The following is a 19,934-nucleotide window of genomic DNA, read 5'->3' as shown; positions in this document are numbered from 1 at the left end:
AACTAGGTTTTAAGGACCCCCAAAAGCATGATAGAAGGAAAGAAGAACATGTTTGAGAGTAAGTGCATCTATTTTTAAATGCGTCTACTTATTTCATGTGGGTGTGCTCTAATATAAAAAGGAAATGGCTAAAGATATTTGATTTTTTCAAGAAAAGATAAAAGAGAATTACATAAGAAAATAACAATGTGTTTACCTTAATTTCATTCCTAGAGGTTAAACCATGTCATTTAGAAAACAGTAAAGTAACTTAAAATTTTAATATCAACTTTCTTATAATTAACAACATAATGATCTACGTTTAAAAGTGAGTTAATACTGTTGTAAAAATAGAATGCGGTCTCATTACCTCTGAGCTATCCTATGATTATGTTGTAAAACCGGCTTAATGTTGTCTAGTTTTTTCCTTATTTATCTAGACAAACTTTCTTTTGTTTTGTTTTGTTTCTTTTGTGTCGGGGGGATTTGCTTGTTTTTGTTTTTGTTTTTTTCTTTTATGGTCTGTGAACAAATGGATTATGCTTAAAGAGCATTTTTAAAGGCATCAGATTTTTTCAAATTGTGATGTGAATTTTAATAAAATATTTTACTTAATAATATTTTTAATTAAAACTTTCCACTTAATGTGTGTTTTTATGCATGTGTATCTGTGTATGACCTTACTTATTGCAAATTATCAAGGAAATAAAATGAGATGCATTTATGTTCATGCCACTTCCTGAGTTGGTAAATAATACATTGACTAGTAATTTACAAGGGAAAGCAACTAGAAAAATCCAGGCGAAATATACATCCAGTCAGGCGCTCAGAATTAATTTGACTTATAATATGCACATATGAAAGACATTATGTCAGATTTGCAGACTTCAGTAAAAATCTTCTTACTTTGTTGAAATGTATGAATGAGTAAACTAAAAATGATTATTTTTTAAACATCATTTTACTGAATGATTATCAACAACATAGGTTCAATGAAATTCTTGTAGAGAGAAAGAAAAAGAGAGAAGTCTGTATACACACTAAACATTTTAAAATATATCCTAAACAGTAAATAATCTTGATATAAAAATAAATATCCCACTATATCTTCATAATTTAAGCTTTCACATACAAAATGTATAATGGAAATACTATTCCTTTCCAAAATGGCAAATTGGATGCTTAAAGTTATGATTCAATTAGTTTTCTTAATACCAAGATTCAAAAAGTCTATAGTTCAGCCAATCAGATGTCATTTTATTGTAGATTTCACTGCACTTCAGTAGCATTTACTCTTCAAGAGGCACCTGGGTGGCTCAGTCCATTAAGCGTCTGGCTTCAGCTCAGGTCATGATCTCCTAATTTGTGGGTTTACACCCTGTGTCAGGCTCTGTGCTGACAGCTCAGAGCCTGGATTCTGCTTTAGATTCTGCTTTTGTCTCTCTCTCTCTCTCTGCCCCTCCCACTCACACATGCATACTCTCTCTCTCTTTCAAAAATAAACATTAAAAAAGTTTTTTTTAAATACTCTTCAAAATGATGAGCTCTCAAAAAGTACCAAGAACAAACTAAAATATTTCATCCATTTTTATCTTTTATCTTTTACATACAGCAATATCTATATTCAAAATGACCACAAATAACTTATTTTGTCCTTTTCATGAGTGATACAAACTCTAAGTCATATAGACAAATGAAAACTAACAGCAGGAAAAGAGCTACATGTGACTGCAGGTGAATGAGGTGACCACCAACTGTGTAAAATCAATGATGCTAAATTTCCAATCTTGCCAAAATATGTCCATGGTATAAAAAGTATTATGCTTCCTTTCGTTTGACAAATGGATCAATAGAATGATAGAATAGACAAAGGTACAGAGTCATAGTCTGAATGAAATATAAATTCTATTTTTTTTTCCACAAGGGTCATAACAAAACAACTTACTCAACTCTATACTCCTCCCTCCCATGTTTTATAGTCTTGTGTTTTTGTTCTTATTATGTTTTTGCTATTTTTCCAAATATATTTTGTTAATGTCTATTTATTATTTATTTTGAGAGAGAACGTACAAGCAGGGGAGGGCAGATAGAGAGGGAAAAGAGAATCCCAAGCAACCTCCACAATGTCAGTGAAGAGCCTGATGTGGGGTTCTTACTCATTAACCGTGATATTATAACTGCAGCCAAAATCCAGAGTCAAATGCATAACGCACTGAGCTATCCAGGCACCCCTTTGTGCTTGTTGTTTTAAAGGATTTTTTGGGGCGCCTGGCTGGCTCAGTTGGTAGAGCAGCAAGTCTCATCTCAGCGTTATGAGTTCAAGCTCCACGTTCGGACTGGAGCCAAATTTAATTTTTTTTTTTTAAATCAAGAATGCTTTGGACCTCACTATTTATTTTCTGGCTCTGGGGTAGCGAAAATCTTCTTACTCACTGAATTATGCTACTTACATGTACTAGATGGCGGTGGGGGGATATAATTTAGAAGTTAAATGTGATGAAATGGATGTAACAATGGAATGTTTTCTGAATTCTTATTTATAATGGGCAGATGGCTCACTCAATGATTATATGTTTCTGTTTTGCTCTGTTTTGTTTTGTGACAGTCTTACCAAAATATTAACTCTTTTGGTATATATTTCTTTCCCTCAATAGAATATACTTTATATTGCTTTTACAGTGTTTTGAAAAGAGAAGACAATTAAAACATGCATACACAGATATTCACTGAAAGGACTACTAAAAAGTTTAAAATTTGCTCTCACATTAACTGTATTTTAATTGTTTTTGTTCTTGTTAATAGAGGCATCATATGTTAAAAATGAAATCAAATCTATTTATTGAATAGTTTTCATTAAATGTGGGAAATATGTAATTTTCAAACCTCAAAGAATTCTTTTTCTGGTTACTAATGTTGAAAATGGGTACTCCACACTAGAAAGGAAAGCAATAAACAATAAGGTAGTGGCACCCAAATAATTTGAATAATCAAAGCAAATTTTTGTTTAAAATATATTTCAGGGGCGCCTGGGTGGCTCAGTTGGTTAAGCCTCTGACTTTGGCTCAGGTCAGATTTCACGTTCATGGGTTCCAGCCCCACTCAGGCTCTGCGCTGACAGCTAGCTCAGAGCCTGGAGCCTGCTTCCGGTTCTGTGTCTCCTTTTCTCTCTACCCCTCCCCATCTCATGCTCGTTCTCTCTCTGTATCAAAAATAAATAAAACATTAAAAAATTTTTAAAGATATATCATTATGCAGTGCACAGATCTTAAGTGTACAGATCCTTTAATTTTTATATACGCATATACCTATATATGAAGCAAAGTTATATTTCACTGGGTGGAACTGTAAGGGTTAAATTGTATTGATGAATCCATAGCTAAATATTACATATTTGTCATTACATGTAAAAATTGATGTTTCTCTGGGTACTATCATCAACTGAGGTAAAGTTTTGAATTTCTAATTGTCAATTTTTTGCCACCAGTTTTACCTATAAGTTCCACATTGTTAGTTTTATCTATACAAAGTTATTTAAAAGAACTAATTAAAAGAAAACCAAACCCTAATAACATCATATAATTCATCAATTCTAATTTGTCTCAAGTGATTCTCTTTATTTAGGCTGAACAGGTTAATATTGAATCAAATTCAGAACGGAGATTTAAAATATACTTCATTTGGGGCGCCTGGGAGGATCAGATGGTTAAGCCCCTGAGTTCAGCTCAGGTCATGATCTCACGGTTTGTGGGTTCAAGCCCTGTGTCAGGCTCTGTGCTGACAGCTCAGAGCCTGCAGCCTGCTTCGGATTCTGTGTTTCCCTCTCTCTCTGATCCTCCCCTACTCATGCTCTGTTTCTCTCTCTCTTTCAATAAAAAATTAAACACACACACACACACACACACACACACAAAATAAAATAAAATATACTTCATTCTACTTCTGTCATATTCTTTCTTTTTCTCTTCCTTATATATTTTGATAGTATTTGATAATCAACATACTCCTAACATTTAATGGGGCTCAGGGCTAAATAACAAATGGAAACCAATGCATCTCATTAAAGTCTTTATAAAATATTTATGAAGATACATATACATATATATATGATGTGTATAACATATGTATATATCAAATATTTTATGTTCTTCTACTTAATAATGTGCCCCTTAAAAAGATTCAGAATTTCCAAGTCTGCGTTTAGATTTCTTGGACTTTTAAAAGCCTTGGTACTTTGTGTTGCTTTTGTTTGTTTCTACACATAGGTCTATTTAATCCCAAAGGGGACCTCTTGTACATACATACTATGGATGTCATAGCCTGCACTGCACAACTGAGCTCCATTTTCCCCAAGTAGTTATTGTTGGCAGCTCTCCTGGCCCCTCTCAGAGTACCACACAGAAGACTGTCATTGAATTTTTGGTCTAGTGCCTTCTTCAGCAGCACATATATGCCAAATTGGAACGATACAGAAAAGATTGGCATGGCTCCTGTGCAAGGATGACACACAAATTCATGAAGTGTTCCATATTATATACGTAAGTAAGTGAGTAAGTAGATAGATAGATAGATAAATTTTTGGTCTAACTAATCAATAAATAACATTATTAGTCATTCTTTTTGAAATACCCTTTTTGACCTAAGGGTGCTGTGAACCAAATGTTTGGAAACCTGTGTCTCTGAAGAGTCTGAAGAGACTCTGCTTAATCCCAAGAAGTATTTAAATACGTATGTAATTTATACATGTTTTTGCCCCTATCCTTCTGACTTTTACAATCTCTGCTGTAAATGTAATGGCAAAGTGCTATGCACAAAATGGGCTTTACATGCTTTCTTATTTACTTATTTAATTCATTGAAAACATGAATACATTGGCTAAATAAATACATGAATGCTTAGAAAATGAATCTGAAGCATTAAAGGATGATACTTTTTTAAGAATCACAGTAAGTGTATAGATATGGGAAGAGGGAAGTATAAAGAAAATTTGTGACAAAATATTTCATGGCAAATCCCAAGTGATAGAAATCTTGACCAGAGTAGGAGGCACTGATACTTAAGAAAGAAAGACAAGGGGTCAAATATATGAAAATTGTGTAAGGAGTTTAAAAGATTAAAAAAAAAACTAGAGCAAGAATAAATAAGAGTGAAAAATAAGAGAATATGGACATATTTTGAAGTGTTTATCATTTGTCATGCACAGTACTGAAAATTTTCTGTTCTATTCCACATTCTGCTCTATTTCCCTCTTTCCAACAGTTCTCTAACATAGGTAAATGGGTAAAATGAAGTTCATAAGAGTGAATTAAATTGTGGTTAATCACTTAGTTCTAAATGGTAAAGTCAGAATTGGAGCATGGATCACTTTAATATTATTTATTTTTCCACTAGATTAGAATATACTTAAGGAATATTCCCTATATGAAAGTAGTAAGGCACTGCAAGTAGAATTTTGCTAAGTTGATTAACTAGTGAAAAATAACTTTGGTCGTTTTTCAATCACCTCGGTGAATAGTGTCTTCATTTTTTTTTAACTACTGAAACTGGAGTCAAAACTAGAAATGAATGGATAGGGAAAATGAGTAGCATTTAATTTGTGATCGAAATCTAATGTCAAGCGTTTGAACTGAGCATTAAATGAAGAAAAATTGCCAAACATGACTGGTTAGAAAGGATATGTAGATGGTTCTTGACATCAGATGTGTCCTTTTAACATGTATAGAATTAGAAGGTATAGTGACGTTTGTCATAGGAATTTCAAATTAAAAAGGGGAAATATTTTTTCTATTTTTTCTTTTTAATTGTTCTTCTCTTTCAGTATTACTTAGTATTATATATAAATTAAGTAGACAGCAACCACTATCAATCCACACATTCTCAGGGCTCAAATTATTGTATTTTATCCACAATTATAATAAGATGCTTCATTGATCCATTAGTCATTAAGTAATGGATTTGCCAATCTAATTCACCATTAGGAAAAAACTAAAATGTTTATTTATTTTTAACATGATAGAAGGAATATGGATTGCTATTTATGGTTTGTTCTTAGATTAAAGAATTGAGAGAAAAGGATAGTTAATTACTAGGATAAAAAACATAATAGTACTTTGTACTTGCTCAGTGTTCATTTTTTGGTTCTGGGAGGGTTTTTACAGCACTAACTAAATCACATTCATGAAGAAACAATTTTTGCAGAGTAAGAAATGAGTAAATAAAAATATAAATGTCTTGCTCAGAACACAGTCTGCTATGGCTTTGTTATTCTTCAGTCATTTGTGTGTTCATTTTGATTTAGGATAATACCTTTTCATAACATATGTTCATCAAAAGCAATAATTAACCGTTCTAGTTGCTCACCTTTTTAGGGATAAAAATATCAATTGGTTGCACTTACGTGGAAATTTGGAATCAGCAAATATATTCCCTTTACCTTATCAGCAGACCCCTAGTCACTTCACCTAAGGATATACTCACCTAAGGCAAGGTTGCCTAAAACTCAATCCTGTTTAAATGCCTTTTTCCCCTAATTTGCACACTATACTTTTAAATAAGCAATATCTAAAAAAATAAGCACTTTTGAAATATTTTATCTAAGGCAGAAATTTAAAAATTGAGAATCTGAATAATTTTATTTCCCTTCAGGGCAATGCACATGCATATCACTTTTTTGCCTTATAAATTATTTCTGTGACAAAATCATCATATATTCTGTGATTAAGTGATAATGATACTCAGATTACTATTCAGAGCTAAAGGATTTGTAACCCCAGCAGGAGATACTGCCTGGAACTCTCAACCCCTACTTAATGGATAACTGCTTCCCACAAACTAAAACTATTTCCTTGGGTGGCCCACTTCCAAAGACTGGTCAGTGCCAGTGTAATAAAATCTGGCCCAACTGCCTCGATTAGAGACCACTTTGAAATTCCATGTCCCCAGTGGAATTTGTGTGTGGTCAACGGAAGCTAAAATGAGGTTGGCTTCATAGCTCAACTTCTCCATCACAAGTGGTGATCCTAAAAATACTTCCCAATCCGCTCCACACCAAAATATCTACTTCTGAAGGAAACTGACCACTGTATACAATTAAACTTATCTCTCTCAATTTTATGTTTCAAAACAAAAATGAAGAATCAATATCAGGGAAAAAGTGAGGAAAATATAATAAATGTCCCCCATACACACAAAATACACTTTGATTCTAATATGAAGTGAATTTCAATTTTATAACTCCTTTATAGCATTTACATCAAAATGATGAAAGATAATATGTAATAGCAATAGCTGTATAATTTTTGACACCTATTCAATTTTTACCACTTAATTTGGTTATAGCTATTCCAAAATGCTGATTTACAAAAGTGTGTTTTGTCAAATGAATTTAACATTTTCATGACTAGAAATACTAACATTATTTAACTATAGTTACAGAAAACTAGAACAAGCATAGTTTTAAACAAAATGGAGATTTGAATTTTTCTCATTTCTATCCTCAATATCACATGCTTTCCTGTCTTTAATCTCCACTATACTTAATATGAAGTTCATGGTGATTAAGACTACAAGAATACCAGACATCAAGTACATGTTTCTAGCAAGAAGGAATGTGAAGGGGAAAAAGGAAAAGTTTAATAACTGCTTACATGTCTTTGGCCACCCTCCTCTTATCCAAGACACAGTATGGGAAAGGGAGTCTTTTTCTTGGGAAGAAAGGGTGTATATTTCTGCCTCCAATGTTATAGCCTGTTTAAGAAATGAGGAAAAAAACTCATTGGTGTTGAGTAGAAAACTAGCAGTCTCTGCTACAGAAAAAAAATATCTCTTGAATTGCAAAATTATCCCAAAATCTTCTCATTCAAGTCATATTTTACAATTTCCTTTTTTTTCACAAGTTAATGAAGTCAACATTGGTAAATTCTGCTGCTGTTTTCCTTTTAGTAAGGGAGTTACAATCCACATTCCATTTTAAGTAGTGCAGTAGACCCCCTCATCTGCATGGGAAAAATTCCAAGACCCCTACTGGATGTTTAAAAGTGCAGGTAATATCAAACCCTATGTATACTATGCTTTTATTTCCATCCACACATATCTATTATAAATTTAATTTATAAATTAAATTAACCAAAGAGATTAAGAACAATAATAAAATAGAGCAAGTATAACAATATACTATAATAAAAGCTATGAGCTGTGGTCTCTGCCTTAAAATACCTTATTGTACTGTATTCATCCTGCTTTTTGTGATGATGTGAAAGGACAAAATGCCCACATGATGAGATGAAGTGAAGTGAATAATGTAGACTCTGTGACGTACTAATGACTTTGTGAAGAAGAAATATGAGAAGTAGGATTATCTGCTTCCAGACTATGGGTGACTGTGAGTAACTGAAACCACAGAAAGCAAAAGCACGGATAAGGACAGACTATGCCTGCATTGATAGATATTCCTATCAAAACTTACATATTGATTCTACATCCATAGACGTCTACTTGCAGTAAATTTGGCAAGTCTTTAGGATGAGATCTTCCTTCTTCTTTCAATCGCCATTTTCAGATGGGCATGTTGATAAATTACAGTTGACCCTTGAACAACATGGTTTTGAATTGAGGAAGTTCAATTCTATGTTGAGTTTTTTCAGTACATACAGTAGAAAATTTTTGGAAGATTTGCAACATTTTGAAAAAGCTCTCAAACTATATAGCTTAGAAAGACTGAAAAAACATATAACTTAGATATTACTGTAAGAACACAGAATGTAATACATGCAACATACAATATATGTGTTAATCAACCATTTATTTTATTGGCAAAATATCTAGTCAGTAGTAGTCTATTTGTAGTTAACATTTGAAGGAGTCAAAAGTTACACATGGAGTTTTGACTGTACGAAGGCCTGTGCCCCCAACCTTTGCATCGTGCAAAAGTCTAACTGTAGGGGCACCTGGGTGGCTCAGTTCGTTAAGCGGCCAACTTTGGTGCAGGTCATGACCTCATGGTTGTTAGTCTGAGCCCTGCATGGACTCAGTGCTGACAGCTCTGAACCTGGAGCCTGCTTCAGATTCTGTATCTCATTCTCTGCCTTTCCCCTGCTTGTGTTCTGTCTCTTTCTGTCTCTCAAAAATAAATAAATGTAAAAAAAATCAAAAGTCAACTGAATATGCCTAGCTGTGTATAAATTTGTAATCACAAAGCCATAAGTAAAAAGCTGTCTTTATTTGTGTGGCCCCTAATATCTACCCAGGAAGCAAAGACATAGGTGAATTCATCTTTGTCAAGTTATTCTTTAAGGATTTCTTTTCATATGGGAAAAAACTAGTATTTCCCAATAAAAATTCTATCAAATGCTTCAAGTCTAATTTTATGCAAACCTAGCAAATTCTCTGAATGATAGAAAACTTCATGTTTTCTCTGATCATATTAGTTTAAATTAAAATAATATTAATTTAATTAATTAAATTAAAACTATATTAATTTAAATTACAGTCAAGGCTGTAATTCGGATCATGACAAAGATTTTTAACATATTAAACAATGTTACTGGAATAAGACCAAAATAAATACAGCAGCACTTGCCAATGTAGAAATTAGTCACAGTTTTGCATGCAATTTCTTGACCAAAACAGTAAATCTACATGTGTTGACAGATTCTGTGTTTGCTAATAAAGCTCTTAGATTTCTTTTTTCAGACAGAGGTATGGTTCTTGGTAAAGAGACTTCTTAAACATTTAAAGGCACTGATACATATTCAAGCTTTAGCAATCTACTCACAAATTAGTAATTCTCCTTTTTAATGGAATTAGTATGCATATAACAGAAGAAAAGCAGAATCACAATGCCTGGAGGGAAAGCAGTATTTTCAATCCAATTGCATGCTGTCTGAAAATGATATAACTGCATTTTCTTCAAAATATTCATTTCAACATATTAAAAAGTATTTCAGCATTTCTAGACCAGATAATATAATTTGGTTGCAGAAATGGTTTCGATTTTCTTCCCTTGCTTTAAGGCTTAAACCAACTCAACCATTTCCAAAGCACATGTTCAATTTAGTTATCTGGTTCTGGAACAGATGCTTACGTGGTTTTATCTGCTGCAAATTATTGATAAACTATTTATCAAATCTCTGCCATCAAATTCCCAAATACTTTTTCTGGTTGTTTTAATTTAATAAACTGCTAAAGATTTAGGGGAAAGAATTTCCAAGTACACTGACATTTTATCCTTTCCTGTTTCTATTTACTCAGGTGTCTGTGTCAATTTGGTTCTTTGAAATTAATCAGAAATGTTACTAGTTAAAAGGCTTGTCAAAAATATTCTTCAAATGTTGACCTACTAATTTAAAATTACTTTGAGGTAAGATCATTTTTAAGGTGTTTTATATTGTTTTATTTTGTTTTCCAGTACCCATGCATTGACCTATTTCTTCAAATATCACCAAATTATCATATTTTACCTATTTTAGTCATGTCTTGAAAGTGCTCATTTGTAGCATGGAGGTAATATACAAATCAAAATAAATGTAATAGTTTATATATATATATTTATGTGTCATTATAAAGACAGTATGAGTTCTAATTTTAATTTTATTTAACTTTATATTTAACTTATTTAGTCTTATTTTCAGTTAATACCCAGTTGTCATAATTCAGAATGAGGTTGATATTTTGCCTGTAACCAATGAAATAAGTGTTTGTTGGTATATTCTTATGAGTTTAAAAATAAATATTAAACTCCTTTTAAACAGTAATTCACATCCTTAGCTAAATATGACAGATAACAAATAATAATTATTACAAAAATTATTAATTTAAATACATATTAATGATATTAACATATAATTAATAATAACCTATTGTTATCAACATACTGATTTGATTTTCTGCCAAAGGAGAACATTATTTTATTGGCCGGTTGTCTTTACTTCTCTTGTCACAGACGCATATAAAATTACATATTATTTTAATTAGTTGTAGATAAATCTTCTTGGAAAGTATTTATACAACATAGAATCACAGGGGTCATCAGTACATTTAACAGGTGATTTGCTCATTTTAAAAATACGTTGGGAGGAAGCACTAAGATAGAGTAGTAAGAGGACCCTAGGCTTGTCTCATACCTCAAACACAGATAGATAAATATAAAATTATTTTGATTACTCAATAAATTAATTGAAAACTGACAAAACAAAATGCACAACTAGAGGGAGAGAAAAGTGCATCAGAGAGATTAGGACATGCAGAGATGGTGTTTGGGAGAGAAATAGACCACAGGTGTTGTGGAGAGGAAAGAACCTTGGTTAGCGAGTGAGGTGAAATTTTTTTCGAATCTCTTTACATCAATAATGAAGCAGCAGAAAGGAAAATCAAGGAATCAATACCAGTTACAACTGCACCAAAACCCATAAAATACTTAGAAATAAGTCTAACTAAAGAGGTAAAAGATCTATACCTTATAAACTATAAAATACTTATGAAAGAAACTGAAGATGACACGAATAAATGGAAAAATATTTCATGCTCATGAAATGGGAGAACATGCATTATTAAAATGTCTATATTACCAAAACAATTTCAGGATACCACCAGCATTTTTACAGAGCTTGAACAAACAATCCTAAAATTTATATGGAATGACAAAAGACCCCAAAAGAACAAGAAAAGCAAAGCCAAGAGGCATCACAATTCTGGACTTCAGGGTATATTAGAAAGCTCTAGTGATCAAGACAATATGGTATTGGCATAAAAAAAGACACATAGATCAATGTAACAGACTAGAAAATCCAGAAATGAACCCACAACTATGGTCAACTAGTTTTGGCACAGAAGATAAGAATATACAATGGAGAATAAATGTCTCCCCAGCAAATGGTGTTAGGAAAACTGGACAGCAATATGCAAAAGAATGAAACTGTACTACTTTCTTATACCATAGAAGTATGCCATGGAAGTACTTTCTTATATACAGAAGTAAATTCAAAATAAATGAAAGTCTTAAATATGAGGCAGGAAACCATCAAAGTCCAACTAAGAACATAGGCAGCAATCTCTTTGACATTGGCCGTAGCTTCTTATTAGATATGTCTCTTGAGGCAAGGGAAATAAAAGCAAAAAGAAACTATTGGGACTCCATCAAGATAAAAAGTTTCTGCACAGTGATGGAAACAATCAACAAAACTAAAAGAAAATCTTTGGAATGGGAGAAGATATTTATAAATGATGTCTCTTATAAAGAACTTCTCAAACTCAACACCCAAAAAACAATTCAGTGAATAAATAGGCAAAAGACACAAACACTTTTCTAAGGAAGACATCCATATGGGTAACAGAAACATGAAATGATGCTCAACATCAGTTATGATTAGAGAAATACAAATGCAAACAACAATGAGATACCACCTCACACCTGGTAGAATGGCTAAAATGAACAACTCAGGAAACAACAGTGGTAAGGATGCAAAGAAAGCAGAACCCTCTTATACTGTTGCTGGAAATGCAAACTGGTGCAACCACTCTGGAAAACAGTATGGTGGTTCCTCAAAAAGTTAAAAATAAAACTCCCCTTGACCCAGCAATTGTACTAGTAGGTCTTTACCAAAAGGGTACAGAAGTACTGATTCAAAGGGGCACATGCAACTCACTGTTTACAATAGCATTATCAACATTAGCCAAATTATGGAAAGAACCCAGATACCCACTGACTGATGACCGGATAAAGAAGAAGTTGTATTTATACACAATGGAACATTAATCAGCCATAAAAAAGAATGAAATCTTGCCATTTTCAACAACATGGATGGAGTTAAGAGAGTATTATGCTAAGCGAAATCAGTCAGAGAAAAACAAGTATGATTTCATTTATATGTGTAATTTAAGAAACAAAACAAATGAACATGGGGTAGGGTGGGGAGAAAAGAGAGGCAAACCATCAAAGAGACTCAACTATAGAGAACAAACTGAGGGCTGCTGGAGGGAAGCTGAATGGGGGTTGGGTTAAATGGATGATGGATATTAATGAGGGTGCTTATTGCAATGACTATTGGCTCATCACTGAGCTTGTAGTAGTCAAGTGATGAGTCACTACATTGTATACCTGAAATTAATATTACACTGTGTATTAGCTAACTGGAATTTAAAGAAAAATATGAAGCTAAAAAAATTAATGTTAGATAAGAATTTTGAATTCTAAGGCTCCAAATATAATAATGGTTTTCTATTTTTAAAAGCTATTGGTCCTATATAATTAAAGTGGATAAAACCCTTAAAAATAAGCTATTTTGATTAATGAAAGTCGGCCAAATATGTTATTTTAAATTTAATACAAATCTACTATTATACGTAAACCTGGAAGATTCCCAGTGTATAACTTCCTCAAGAAACTGATAGACTAAAAAGGACAAAAGTTGTATATATGAAATAAAACAAAGTTGAACCATAAACATATGCAATAAAAACACAGAGTGAACATGAGAAATAAAACAAAGTTGAACCATAAACATATGCAATAAAAACAGAGTGAACATGAATTTATTTATTTTTAAAAGTATATGTTCATAATATAAACAAGATAATTACAGAGATCAATTGTAAGTCCATTTTTATGAAGACACAATGTATAATACTAATATATGAGAACAAATATTTGACACGTTTGCATTTCTATCAACCAACCAAATAAGATTTCAATGAATTGTTTTATGGAGATTCCATTATTAGTCATGTATATCATTATGTAGCCCATATTTTATTGCAGTAATATTTAATTTTAATTGATAGCTTATGTGCCTAACTTTTTCAAGATAATGTGTTTGAAAACATCTAGGAAAATACAACAAATTTGTGACACATAATATGAAACAGCAGTATTCTTACACATGAAAATCGAATTGATTATTCCTTAATTATAGCAATTATATGACTCAGATATTTCTAGTTTTGTTTATAGTTAAATTGGAGTAGAAAATATATTTGCCAAAAGTATTGGAAATAAGCAACATGTTGTTAACACAAAATAGAACATTTTTTTAATTTGGCATGTAAACTTAATCTGACCAAAAGCACACTAACTCTATCAAGATTGGCATGGGAAATATTTTAATTAAGTACCAACTACACATATTGCTGGTAGCTACATAAATTGGTATATATTTTGAAAAGCAATATGTCAATTATAATGAAATCCTTAAAAGTAATTAAATTTTGATTCCATGATTCTAATGTATATTCTCAAGAAATAACAAATTAAAGAGTAAAAAATGAGAAGATGTCTAACTAAAATGTTCAGTAGGATGCTTACACTATGAAAACTGGCTTCACATTAGTGGCATGGGTTCTTGATTTGAGTTCTCACAAAATCACAACCTACAACATATGCAGCTAGTTTATTCAGAAGGTGACCTTAAGAAGCAAGAGGGATTTTTATAACAAACACTCTTGACTCTGGAGCTCTTCATTTGGCTGGCAGAATATTTGTCAGGATATAATGAAAGATGAATGCTCAATATTGAAGCTGCCGCTGAAGGAGAGGGATGAACACATTCCTCCACCTCAGGAAGATCTGGAAAAGTCCAGCATTGACAGAAGGCTTTTGCTTCAAGGGTGGATAAAGCCACGGAGACTGAACCTCTAGGCTGTGATGCCCAGAAGGCTTCTCTAGGTGTACTGAAGGTTTATTTAAACCAGTACACATTTCAACCTAGATTAAATCATCTGGCTCTAAGCAACGTATTACCAATCTGTTACATGTTAATACTGAATAAAATCCATTTTCCATTAAAATTTAAAAAAGAAGCACAAAAGCGACAGTTGGGAGAATTTCAGTGGGAAAAGAGAGAACTCCAGCGAAGGCTGAGCTGCTGGTCTGGTTATGGCTTTAAGATACTGGATTTAGATCTTGCTGTGATCCATCTGAAAAATCACGCCAATGTGCATTTTACCTGTCTCCACAAAGGAAGAAATTTCTGTGAATTTATCCATTAACTTTTTCTTTTTAAAATTTGTTTTAATGTTTATTTAATTTTGAGAGAGAGAGAGAGAGAGAGAGAGAGAGAGAGAGCACAAACAGGTGAAGGACAGAGAGATAGGGAGAGACAGAATCCGAAGCAGGCTCCAGGCTCTGAGCTGTCAGCACAGAGCCTGATGCAAGGCTCCAACACATGAAGTGAAGATCATGACCTGAGCCAAAGTTTGTTGCTTAACTGGCTGAGCCACCCAGGAGCCCCATTATCCATTAACTTGATTTTTCCAAACATGATTATTCTTGGAATGTTAACCCCTCACACTTCTGGGTTGACTCAAGTTTTTGTAGGTTTTTTTTGGGGGGGGAGGACAAAACATGTGAAAGTACTGTCACCACCTTGAGATTGACTTCTGCTGGGTTACACAGGAACTTTTCTCCACAGCTGCTGCTGGAATGAGTTGGACCAGGACTAAGAATTATAGATCGAGGACATTCTAAGTACCTGACACAAATAACCACTTGTTACACTCAAATCATGCCTACATTAAGTGTCCTCAGTGTGGGGGGTCGTTATATTCTAAAAAGATTTACAATGAAAAGATTGGTAGAACAAATATAGTCCAAAACCCTGTTGCTATTCTTGAGACCCTAATTGACGGTCATCCTCTCTATCAGTTATGGTCCATTCTCTGTTTGCATCAGCTTCAGGCATTTCTCCATCTTTCCTAGGTTGCATGCTTCCATGGTGAAGTCACCAAGATTTCAATTCTTGAGGGAACAGAGCCTTTAGTTTTCTTGCACTGGTCAGGCTATGGGGCTGAAATCATTCATGTTTTCACTAGGCATGGAAGTAGCAAGAGAGACCCCAGTGAATTCCTCAGGTCCTAGATGGATTCTTATGTGTCTGCTAGCTACACTTTGTAATCACGATGGATTATCCTCTCTGGTATGTAAATTATGTCTTTTCCTGCTAGACACCATAAAAATCACCACATATCATCTGATATTTTAATTTATAAACAACATCTTGGAGCACGGCACTCCAAGTCCTTAGGGTGTCATTCCAAATGGGCACTTTAGCTAAGTGTTTAATGATCACTTGTTCTGAGAAGGCATATGCAGGATTTCATCCCTGTAAACCAGGCATTCTGTAAGCCTTTAGATGATAAAGCCATGCTTCTTATCATATTCTATATTGAAATGATATTATACCACTTCACATAAGTACTTTTCAGTAGTATACTTTTTATTTCTTCTTTCCTAGTCTTCAAAGTACTGTTGTCATACATTACACATACATATTTGTCGTAAAGCCCATGACTCAGTGTTACTATGTGCTTAGTCATTTAGCTTTTTAAGATATATGGAATCTAAAAAAAGAAAACCACCCATTTATTTACATTTGATTTTTATATTTCTAAATTTCTATCTAGTATTTTTGTTTCTTCCACTTGAAGGATTTCCTTTAACATTTCTTATAGTATGTGTCTGCTGGTTGATGAAACTGTTTAGTTTTGGTTTATGGGAAAAAAAATCTGTTTTTCTTTTAAAATAAAGAAAGGAGGCACCTGGGTGGCTCAGTTTGTTAGGCACCCAACTTCAGCTCAGGTCATGATTTTGCAGTCCGTGAGTTTGAGCCCTGCATCAGGCTTTGTGCGGACAGCTCAGAGCCTGGAGACTGCTTCAGATTCTGTGTCTCCCTCTCTCTCTACATCTTTCCTATTCATTCTCTGTCTCTCTCACTCTCAAAAATGAATAAATGTAAAAAAATGTTTTAAATTAAAAAAAAAACTGAATCCAAAGCAAGGGCCTAACTCTTCAATTCTTTAATGGCTTAGAGGTGAAGAAGCTGCAGAAGACTTTGAATGTAACAGAGGTGGTTCATGAGGTTTAAGGAAAGAAGCCATCTCCATAACATCTAAGTGTAAGATAAAACAGCAAGTGCTGATGTAGAAGTTGAAGCAAGTTATCCAGAAGATCTACCTAAGATCATTAACGAAGTTGGCTACATTAAACAACAAATTTCTGATGTAAATAAAGCAGATTTCTATTGGAAGGAAATGCCATCTAGAAATTTTCCAGCTAGAGAAATCAAAGCCTGGCTTTGACTCTCCTTTAAGAGAAGCCAATATTTATTGCTCGAAAAATCCTAGGACCCTTATGAATTATGCTAAGTCTACTTTGCCTGTGCTCTATCATGTAACAAAAAGACCTGGATGATAGCACATTTGTTTACAAAATAGTTTACTAAATATTTTAGGCCCATTGTTAAGAAGTACAGGAAAAGATTCCTTTCAAAATATGACTTCTCACTGACAATGCCCCTGGTCACCAAAGAACTCTGATAGAAATGAATTTTGTTGTCATAGCTGCTAATACAACATCCATTATACAGCCCACAGGTCAAGGAGTAATTTTTACTTTCAAGTCCTATCAGTTAAGAAATACATTTTGTAAGGTTATAGCTGCTATAGATAGTGATTCCTCTGATGGTTTCGGGCAAAGAAAATTGAAAACCTTCTGGAAAGGATTCACCATTCTAGATGCCATTAAAATATTCCTGATCTTAAGAAGAAGTCAAAATATCTACATTATCAGGAATTTGAAAAAAGTTATTTCTAATACTCTTGTGTGACTTTGAGAGGTTCAATACTTTAGTGAGGGAAGTAACTGCAGATATGGTGAAAACAGCAATAGAACTAAAATTAGAAGTGGAGCCTTAAGATATGAATGAAATGATGTAAACTTTTGATAAAACTTGAATGCAAAAGATATTGTTTCAAAGAGTAAGCAAAAAAAAAGTGGTGTCTTCTTTGGAATTTATTCCTGGTAAACATGCTGTGAAGATTATTGAGATGGCAACAAAGATTTAGAATATTACATAATCTCAGTTGGTAAAACAGCTACAGTGTTTGAAAAGATTGACTCTAATTTTGAAAGATAATCTACCATAGGTAAAATGCTATCAAACAGCATCATACACTGTGAGAAACCATTCATAAAAGGAAGAATCAACCGATGTGACAAACTTTATTATTGTCTTATTTTAAAGAATTTCTGCAACCACATCATCCTACAGCAACCACCACCCTGATCAGTTTAGCAGCTGTTAGCATGGAGACAAGACCCTCCACCAGTAAAAAGATTATAACACACTGGACACACAGATGGTTATTAGCAATTTTTGTCAATAAAGTATTTTAAGTTTGTTTGCTTATTTTGGGAGAGGGGAGACTCTGTGTGGTGAAGGGGCAGAAGTAGAGAGAGGGAGAGAGAATCCCAAGTACGTTCCGCACTTTCGATGCAGATCCCAAAGTAGGGTTCCATTCCACAAACTGTGAGATCATGACCTGAGCTGAAATCAAGCATAGGATTCTCCGCTGACTGAACTACCCAGGTGCTCTAGCAATAAAGTATTTTAAAATTAATAAATCTACATAGTTCCTGAGAGAATGCTATTGCATGCATGTTATACACTATATAAAAACACAATTTTTGTATGCACTGGAAAAAAATTCCTTTGACTCACTTAATTGCAATATTTGCTTCACTGAGCTAGTCTGGAACTAAATGCACATTATCTCCAAGGTATCCCTGCACTCTATAATACATGACATTAATTTTATTTCCATTTAGTGATTGTCTCAATAGATTCAGAAAAAGTTAAAAAAAATGTGATATCATGAAAACTTTTAGAAAACTAAAAATAAAAGGATACTCCCTCAAACTCATTAAGAACATCTATGAAATTTGCATCATAAAACTAGAAAACAACAAGATATCTCCTGACAACTAGCTCAGAGCTTGGATCCTGCTTCAGATTCTGTATCTCCCTCTCTTTCTGACCCTCGCTTGCTCACGTTGTCGGTCTCTGAAAAATAAACAAAAAAACCATAAAAAAGTAATAAATAAAAAGAAAGCTAGTAGAACTAACAAATAAATTTAGTGAAGCTATAAAGCATGTGATCACTATACACAAGTTGGTAATAATTTCTTTATTTTGGCATAGAGCAAAAGTAAAATAAAATAATTTTTAAATTTAATTCATTAAGGATTAATTTAGCAAGAAATTCGAAAGGATTGTACACTAAAACTTGAAAAACATTGTTAATAGAAATTAAAGCAAATATAAGTAGAATGATGTAATTTATTGCTGGGTCAGAAGACTCAGTATTGTTAAGATGTTAATTCTAAACAAATTTATCTATAAATTTAGTGTAATCCTAATAAGAATCCCAGAGCATTTTACTTTTAGAAATTGCTATTATGTGCCCAAAATTCATGCGAAAACAATTTAAAAGGAAAATCAAAGTTGAAGACTGTTTATTGATTGATTGATTGATTGATTGATATTTATTGAGACAGAGAGAAAGAGCGAAGGATCATGCATGAGTGGGGAAGGGACAAAGGGTGAGGGAGAGAGAAAATCTCAGGCAGGCTCCACATGCTGCACAGAGGCCGACAAGGATCTCATCTCATCTCATGAGATCATAACCTGAGCCAAAATCAAGAGTTGGATGCTTAAGCAAGTGGCCCACACAAGAGCTCCTAACTGACATTATTTTAAAAGTTAAAAGTTATTTTAAAAGGCTTTAATAATAAAGCCTTTTTAATCAAATCAGATCAACATAACCATAAAGATAAAGAAATACATTAATGTAACAGAATAGGGTCTAGAAATTGATCCACATAAAGAGAGATTTACTTTGGATGAAGTTACAAAAACAATTCAGTGAAGAAAAACTATCTTTTCATCAATAAGATTGAAACATTTGAATATGCATTGTAAATCAATGAACTTCAAAGAATAACCTCATACTAAATACAGAAATGAACTCAAAGTCAATTGTAGAATTAAATGTAAAAGTTATAACTATACAGTTTCTGGTTAAAAACAGAGGAAAATAGTGGTGCCTCGGTGGCTGAGTCAGTTAAGTGTCTAAGTTTAGCTCAGGTCATGATCTCATGGTGCATGAATTTGAGCCCCTTGTCGGTCTGT

The 19,934-nt window shown here is 33.2% G+C and overlaps 1 non-coding gene across 1 annotated transcript; it reads left to right on the top strand.

The window, feature by feature from the left end:
- The first annotated feature begins 4,403 nt into the window (after positions 1-4,403).
- LOC115303274 lies at positions 4,404-4,511 on the top strand. Its single transcript, XR_003913969.1, has one exon. It is a non-coding gene; the product is annotated as a U6 spliceosomal RNA (small nuclear RNA).
- Positions 4,512-19,934: the final 15,423 nt, after the last annotated feature.

Source organism: Suricata suricatta, chromosome 1, assembly GCF_006229205.1.
Source record: "Suricata suricatta isolate VVHF042 chromosome 1, meerkat_22Aug2017_6uvM2_HiC, whole genome shotgun sequence".
In the NCBI taxonomy this organism is placed as follows: domain Eukaryota; kingdom Metazoa; phylum Chordata; class Mammalia; order Carnivora; family Herpestidae; genus Suricata; species Suricata suricatta.
This window is presented reverse-complemented; position numbering and strand designations above follow the sequence as displayed.